Genomic DNA, 9,264 nt, shown 5'->3' on the forward strand with positions numbered 1-9,264 from the left:
CAGCCATGGTGCTTGTTGAGGCCAAAGGATACACGAAATAGGTAGTGAAAGAAAGACATTATGAATACCAGCTGTGGCCATGCACCCAGTTGCAGAAATGAGGACCATAATAATGATGAGAATTTTTTCCTTATATATAAATTTATTTGTGTAAATTTTAATCATTTTTTCTTTCCTTCTCCCATTGCCATACCATTTATAAATTTATTTGTGTATATTTTAATCATTTTTTCTTTCCTTCTCCCATTTCCATACCATTTAAGATAACATATGATAATAACAGCTAAACTCAAATATTAGTATTTAACTTAAACAAAGGAAATTGACTTAGCTTGAAGATAAATGAACATCATCCAAATATGGGGAGAGTGGCTTTGTATTTTTTTGGGGGGATGAGAGTTAGCATATTTTTGATTGTATAAACGATAATTGTACCATGTTAGATGAAAGCATGGTTTTGATGTTGTTTTTCTTTGCAAGTTAAGTATGGTTAAAAGAGATGTGCATGATGCCAAGTTGATCAAGTGTGGACTGTGCACGGTTTTATATTGTGTATACTTAGATAATCTGGGATTATTTTTCCAGAATTCTCTTCTCTCCATGGTTCTGGGTTAAGTTCGACCACAAGAGAAATTTGTCTGAAATTCGGAAGATGGAAGAGAAGTGGCAGGTGTATTTACCCTGAGAGACTGATTTAGTGTCAGGCATAGTCACACCTCATCACGCATGCTGTTGTAAATCTGCTGGCTCAACTACAGGTCTCGCTGGATTTCCTTATTTAGCTTCATCAAATCCTGAGTAGTGTTCACTACAGCTCTGTGACAAAGTGTACCATATCTCCTGCAGGACACCTGTAACACTGAAGTTGAAGCCAAGAGGCCTGGAGGTGGTATGAGACCAGCACAGGTTCTGGTAAGAGGCAGATGTGGGTTTGTTTATCCTTGTGGATACTAGCTCATTCTCATAGATTCCAGTTTGCCCTTGATCTTCCCCTATTCATATTTGTCTTCCCCTCCTGAATACTGGCCTAGCTTCAAGCCCAACACCACATGTCAGGGTAACAGATCAGTCTGTAGTAAATAAATCTCCAAAATAAAGTCCTTATATTACCCATAGAGGTTCTGCTACTCTGATGGAGCATGGATAATAAATATACTAGTAAGAAAGATATATGTGTATAAAAGTAACTAGAAAATAAGACAATATGTGCATAGATATAACACATTCTGTTGCTGTTGTTAGGTGCCTTTGAGTGGTTTCCAACTCATAGCAGCCCTATGTACAAAAGAATGAAACACTGCCTGGTTTTGCGCCATCCTCAGAATCATCATACTTGAACCCATTGTTGCAGCCACTGTGACATCTTTGCCTTTTAACACTTTAAAGAGGTCTTTTGCAGCAGATCTTCCCAACGCAATATGTCGTTTGATTTCTTGAGAAAATTGGAATCACAGAATACATAAAGGAGAGAGATGTCCTAAGAGTATTGCAAAAGACTTCGGGGAGAAGGTGACATTTGATCTGAGCCTTGAAAAATGAATAGGAGTTTTTTGACTGGCATCATGAAAGAACAAAAGCAAATAGAGATGAGAAAGTTGGTATCTAATGAACACTTACTGATCGCCAGGCCTTGGTACGATGGAAAACAAGACAGACACAATTTCTGCTGTTTTGGAATTTATAGACTAGCAGGAATGACTCGCATTGAAAATGTAATGAACTCCACCTAGTGAAGGATTCTAAGTATGTGCTGTATATTTTGCCTCTGATCTTAACTAAATGATCCTTGAAAGACTAGATGAATCTTGAATTCCCTAATATTTTCCCAATACAGATAACTTTTGCAAGAAATTACTAACAAGGTGTAAAGAAAAAGCCTCTAGGCTGCTGATTTATTTCCCTTGTTTCCCATTCTCACTGCCTCTACCAGCTGCTCTCTGCAATCTGTCTCTAACTATTCCACTGAAACAGCTGTTGTGCAGGCCACCAAGGCTCTAATTGCCAAATCTCATAGACGCATGGTAGCCCTTGTTTTATTTGACATTTCTTTGCCATTTGACATTGTGACCATTTCTCTCTTCTTTAAATTCTCTCAGCTCCTGACACTGCTCTTGCTTGGTTTCCTTCTATTACTTTACTTCTTAATCTACTCTATTTTTGTATTCAATATTTGTTCAATGACATGGGAAAATTACTAAAATGACCTGAAAATCCACTTGTCATCCTTTTTCTCCATCATTCTATACCTCCAATTGGTCCCTGAGCCTTGAGAATATAAACTGTAAAATTTCTTTGTGACTTGTGCCCTCTCACTCAGTTTGACTCTCTCTGACTTATGTTAACACTATAAGGTTTATACCTCGGCTACTGTGATAGCTTCCTCTCTTATCTACCTGTCCTATTTTTTCTCCCTCCCACCCATCCTTCCCAAGACCACCATATATTTCTAAAATGCAAATATTATTATTATGTAACTACTATCCTTACTCTTCAGGGACTTCAGGATAAGGACCAAATTTCTTAAAATGACATGGAAAGAAAGGCCTGCTCCATCTGGCACCTGACTGCCTCTCAATGTTCACGTTCTAATACGTGTTCCTGACCCTCCAGCCATGTTAAATATCTCAAAATTTACCAAAGGTTCTATAAACCCTTTATCTCCCTAAAATAATTTTTTGTCCCTTCTCATCTACTTGGCTAAATCCTACTCTCCCTTTAATAGTAAGTTTTAGGGTTATTAGATCATTTGATCATTTAACCAAAATTGAAGGACCTTATGATGTGCCAGGCAGTTCTCTCTCTCCTTCAGTTGCTTTTTATCCTTGGCTTCCATCACCATTACCTTTCGCTATCCACTGAATAGTAATGGATATCCATTGCCATCCACAGAAATTTGGGTTAGAGTCCTCTCTTCTGTAAGCATCCTGAACACATCTGTATCATGCAATTAACTGTGTTATAAGAGGTGTTTCCTTGTTAATATTTCCTATTATTTTGGCACAGTGGTTAAGAACTACAGCTACTAACCATAAAGGTCGGCAGTTCGAATCCACCAGTCACTCCTTGGAAACCCTATGGGGCAGTTCTACTCTGTCTTATGAGTCACTATGAGTTGAAATCTACTCAATGGCAACAGGGTATTAATCTGGAATTGTATTTTTTTTTTTTTTGTGATTCCATTGCCTACTATGGTTTCTTGGCATATATATATAATATAACATGATAAAATCGACACAATAACTGCAACAATGGGCTCATACACACCACTGGTCATGAATATGGCACAAGACTGGGCAATATTTCAGTCTGTTATACATAAGGTAGCTATTATTTGGAGCTGACTCGATGGCAACTAACAACAACAATATTATGATATGATAAAATGTAATACAGCATATAAAATATTATAATCTCTTAATACAATTTTATGAGTGAATATGACTTAGAGTCAGAAGACCTGATAGGGTGAATTATTTTAATCTCTCTGATCCATATCTATAAGATAAACCAAAATAAACAAAACAAAGAGTAATATTTGTTCTGAACATTACCTGGACTTTATGGGAATGCAGGTGAGATACTCTAGGAGAAAAATAGTTTATAAATGGCAAAACATTATTGTTTTAATTCACTTTGAATTGCAAGGAGCAGGGAAGGATGTTCAGGTAACTTCAAAGAATGGGATTAAGGAAAGAGCACAACTACTATTCTGCTCCAGGATTTAGTCATCTTCTTCAATCGTCAATCTCTGTCTCTGCGTAGCCTTTCTCTTTGCCTTTCACAGTGTTTCTAGTGCTGTCCCTGCTAGTCACACTCTTATGCTTCCTTTGAGGGTTCCATTACCTTTGCTACTGGGAATCCAGCTATCAACATCTGGTGGGTCGGTGAAAATGCAGAAGGAGAATTCACTACATAACTCTGCCATGTAGTGCATACCTTGAAGATACTGTGGGTTTGATTCCAGACCACTGCAATAAAACGAATATTGCAATAAAACAGGTCACATGAATTTTTTGGTTTCCCAGTGCAAATAAAAGTTATTTTACACTACACTGTAATCTGTTATGTATCTAATAGCATTATGTAAAAAAAAATGTACCTACCTTAATTAAAAAATGCTTTATTATTAAAAAATGTTAACCATCATCTGAGCCTTCAACGAGTCTTAATCTTTTGCTGACAGAGGGTCTTGCCTCAAAGCTGATGGCTGCTGACTGATCAGGGAGGTAGTTCCTGAAGGTTAGGGTGGCTGTGGCAATTTCTCAAAATAAAATGACAATGAAGTTTGCCACATTGATTGACTCTTATTTTCATGAAAGATTTCTCTGTAGCATATGATGCAGTTTGATAGCATTTTACCCGCAGTAGAACTTTTTTCAAAATTGGAGTCAATCCTCTCAAACCCTGCCACTGCTTTATCAAATAAGTTTATGTAATATTTTAAATCCTTGTTGTCATTTCAACAATGTTCACAGCATCTTCACCACTAGTAGATTTGATCTCAAGAAACCATTTTCTTTGCTCATTCATAAGAAGCAACTCCCCATCCGTTAAAGTTTTATCATGAGACTGCAGCAATTCATTCACTTTTTTAGGCTCTTCTAAATCTAATTCTCTTGCTATTTCTGCCATATCTGCAGTTACATCCTCCACTGGAGTCTCAAACCTCTCAAAGTCATCCATGAGGGTTGGAAACAATTTTTTCCAAACTCCTGTTACTGTTGATGTTTTTACCTCCTCCCATGAATCACAAATGTTCTTAATGGAATCTATAATGGTGAATCCTTTCCAGAAGATTTTAAACTTACTTTAGCCAGATCCATCAAAGGAATCACTATCTATGGCAGCTACAGCCTTATGAAATGTGTTTCTTAAATAATAAGGCTTGAAAGTCAAAACTACTCCTTAATCCATGAACTTCAGAATGGATGTTGTGTTAGCAGGCAAGAAAACAACGTTAATCTCCTTGTACATCTCCATCAGAGCTCTTGGGTGGCCAGGTTCATTATCAATGAGCAGTGACATTTTGGGGAAAGGAATCTTTTTTTTTTTTTTTTTTTTCCTGAGCAGTAGGTCTCAATAGTGGGCTTAAAATATTCAGTAAACCATGTTGTAAACAGATATGCTGTCATCCAGGCTTTGTTATTCCATTTATAGAGCACAGGCAGAGTAGATTTAACATAATTCTTAAAGGTCCTAGGATTTTCAAAATGGTAAATGAGCACTGGGTTCAACTTAAAGTCACCAGGAGCATTAGTCCCTGATAACAGAGTCAGCCTACACTTTGAAGCTTTGAAGCCAGCCATCGACTTCTAACTAAGAATGCCCAAGATGTCATCTTCTTCCAATATAAGGCTGTTTTGTCTTCTTTGAAAATCTGTTGTTTAGTGTAGCCACCTTCATCAATTATCTTAGCTAGATCTTCTGGGTACCTTGCTTCTACATCAGAACTTGCTGTTTCACCTTGCGCTTTTGTGGAGATGGCTTCTTTCCTTAAACCTCAAGAACCAACCTCTGCTAGCTTCACACTTTCCTTCTGCAGCTTCCTCACCTCCTCTCAGCCTTCACAGAATTGAAGAGAGTTAGGGCCTTGCTCTGGATTAGGCTTTGGTTTAAGGGACTATTGTAGCTGGTTTAATCTATCCACACTGTTAAAGTTTTCTGCATATCAGCAGTCAGGCTGTTTTGCTTTCTTATCATTCTTCTGTTCAGCGGAGTTGTTGTTGTAGTTGTTAGGTGTTGTCTACTCAGTTCTGACTCATAGCGACCCTGTGTACAACAGAACCAAACACTGCCTGGTCCTGCACCCTCCTCACAATCATTGCTATGTTTGAGCTCATTGTTACAGCCACTGTGTCAATCTATCTCTTTGAGGGTCTTCCTCTTTTTCGCTGACCCTCCACTTTACCAAGCATGATGTCTTTCTCCAGGGACTGCTCCCACCCAATAACATGTCCAAAGTATATGAGACCTAGTCTTACCATCCTTGCTTCTAAGGAGCATTCTGGCTCTGCTTCTTCCAAGACAGATTGGTTCATTCTCTTGGCGTTCTATGGTATATTCAATATTCTTTGCCAACACCACAATTCAGAGCCATCAACTTTCCTTCGGTCTTCCTTATTCATCATCCAGCTTTCGCATGCATATAAAGTGATTAAAAACACCATGGCTTGGGTCAAGTGCATCTTAGTCTTCTAGGTGACATCTTTGCTTTTTAACACTTTAAAGAGGCCTTTTGTGGCAGATTTGCCATGTGTTGCACTGATTGATTTCTTGACTTCTGCTTCCATGGGTGTTGATTATGGGCACAAGTAAAATGAAATCCTTGACAACTTCAATCTTTTCTCCATTTATCATGATGTTGCTTATTGGTCCAGTTGTGAGGATTTTTGTTTTCTTTACGTTGAGGTGTAATCCATACTGAAGGCTGTAGTCTTTGATCTTCATCAGTAATTCCTTCAAGTCCTCTTCTCTTTCAGCAAGTAAGGTTGTGTCATCTGCATGTCACAGATTGTTAATGAGTCTGCCTCCAGTCCTGATGACCTGTTCCTGTTCATACAGTCCAACTTCTCAGATTATTTTCTCAGCATAGTTTGAATAAACATGGTGAAATGATACAACCCTGATGCACACGTTTCCTGACTTTAAACCATGTAGGATCACCTTGTTCTATTTGATCAACTGCCTCTTGATCTATGTACAGGTTCCTCATGAGCATAATTAAGTGTTCTGGGATTCCCATTCTTTGCAATGTTATTCATAATTTGTTATGATCCACATTGTAAATTGCCTTTACATATCAACAAAACACAGGCAGACATCTTTCTGATATTATCTGCTTTCAGCCAGGATCCATCTGACATCAGCAACAATATCCCTCATTCCACATCCTCTTTTGAATCCAGCTCAGATTTCTAGGAATTCCCCATAGATGTACTTCTGCAGCTGGTTTTGAGTAATCTTCAGCAAAATTTTACTTACATGTGATATTAAAGATATTGTTTAATAATTACCACATTTGATTGGATTACCTTTCTTTGGAATAGGCATAAATATGGAACTCTTTCAGTCAGTTAGCCAGGTAGCTGTCTTCCACATTTCTTGGCATAAACAAGTGAGTACTCCCAGGGCTGCATTTGTTTGTTGAAACATCTCAATTGGTATTCAGTCAATTCCTGGAGACTTATTTTGCCAATGCCTTCAGCTCAACTTCGACCTAAGTACCATCAGTTCCTAATCATATGCTGCCTCCTGAAATGGTTGAACTTCGGCCAGTTCTTTTTGGTGTAGTGAGTTTGTGTATTCTCTTCATCTTCCTTTGATGTGTCCTGCATCGTTTAATATTTTGCCCGTAAAACCCTTCAATATTGCAACTTGAGACATGAGTTTTTTCTTCAGTTCTTTCAGCTTGAGAAATGCCTAGTGTGTTCTTCCTTTTTGGTTTTCTAACACCAGTTCTTTGCATATGTCATTATCTTGCCTTACTTTATCTTCTTGAGTCACCCTTTGAAATCTTCTGTTCAGCTCTTTTATATCATTTCTTCCATTTGCTTTAGCTACTGGATGTTCAAGAGTAACTTTCGGAGTCTCTTCTGACATCCATTTTTGTCTTTTCTTTTTTTCTTGTCTTTTTAATGACCTCGTGCTTTCTTCATGTATGATGTCCTTGATGTCGTTCCACAACTCATCTGGTCTTTGGTCATTAGCGTTCAGAGTGTCAAATCCATTCTTGAGATGGCCTCGAAATTCACGTGGGATATACTCAGCCATTCTTTGGCTCTCTTGGACTTATTCTAATTTACTTCAGTTTCGACTTGAACTTGCGTAGGTGTAATTGATTGTTTTGGAGTGGGCCCCTGGCCTTGTTCTGATTAATGATATTGAGCTTTTTCTTTATCTCTTTCCACAGCTATAGTCGAATTGATTCTCCTGTGTATTCTATCTGGTGAGGTCCATGTGTATAGTCACTGTTTATGTTGTTGAAAAAAGGTATTTACAATGAAGAAGTCATTAGTATTGCAAAATTCTATCACGTGATATCTGGCATTGTTTCTATCACCAAGATCACGTTTTCCAACTACTGATCCTTCTTCCCTGTTTCCAACTTTCCCATTCCAATCACCAGAAATTATCAATGCATCTGAATATATGTTGGATCAATTTCAGAGTGCAGAAGTTGGTAAAAATCTTCAATTTCTTCCTTTTTTGTCCTTAGTAGTTGGTGGGTAAATCTGAATAATAGCCATATTAACTGGTATTCCATTTCATTTTTGGCCATTTCCACTTTTCCTAGATTCGTACTTCATACATTCCACATTCTGATTATTAATGGTTGTTTGCAGCTGTTTCTTCTCATTTTGAGTCAGGCCACATCAGCAAATGAAGATCCTGAAAGTTTGACTCTATCCACATCATTAAGGATGGCTGTACTTTGAGGTGGCAGCACTTTCCCAGTAGTATTTTGAGTGTCTTCCAACCTGAGGGGTTCATCTTCTGGCACTATATCAGGCAATGTTCCACTGCTATTGACTGGCTAATTATTTTCAGAAATAGACTGCTAGACCCTTCTTCCTAGTGTGTCTTAGTTTTGTAGCTCAGCTGCAGCCTGTCCACCACTTGTGACCCTGTGGTATCTGAATACAGGTGGCAAAGCTTCTGGCATCACAGCAACATGAATGCTCCCACAGTATGACAAAGTGACAGACCACTAATGCTTTTTCCGTAGCAGCAATAACGCTGTTTCACTTTCTTGTCATCCTTTTGTTCACTGGAGTAGCACATCCAATTTCCTTCAAGGGCTTTTCCTTTGCATTTACAACTTGGCTAACTGTTTCTTGCAAAAGGCCTAGCTTTTGGCCAATCTTGGCTTTTGCCATACCTTCCTCACTAAGCTTAATCATTGCTAGCTTTTGATTTAAAGTGAGAAACATGGGACACTTTCTTTCACTTTAACACTTAGAGACCACTGTAATGTTTTTAATTGGCTTAATTTTGATACTGTCCTGTCACAGGGAATAGGGGGGCCCAAGGAGAAGGAGAGAGACAGGGGAGCAGCCAGTAGGTGGAACAGACAGAACAAGTACAATATTTATCAATTAAGTTCACTGTTTTATATAAGCGCCATTCGTGGCGCCCCAGAATAATTACAAAATTAACATCAAAGATCATTGATCACAGGTCTCCATAACAGATATAATAATAATGAAAAGTTTTGAAAAATTGTGACAATTATCACAGTGTGACATAGAGAGACTAAGTGAGCAT

The 9,264-nt window shown here is 38.1% G+C and overlaps 1 pseudogene; it reads right to left on the reverse strand.

The window, feature by feature from the left end:
* Positions 1 to 4,136: 4,136 nt before the first annotated feature.
* LOC135231489 (tigger transposable element-derived protein 1-like) lies at positions 4,137 to 8,930 on the reverse strand (annotated as a pseudogene).
* Positions 8,931 to 9,264: the final 334 nt, after the last annotated feature.

Source organism: Loxodonta africana, chromosome 5, assembly GCF_030014295.1.
Source record: "Loxodonta africana isolate mLoxAfr1 chromosome 5, mLoxAfr1.hap2, whole genome shotgun sequence".
NCBI lineage: Eukaryota > Metazoa > Chordata > Mammalia > Proboscidea > Elephantidae > Loxodonta > Loxodonta africana.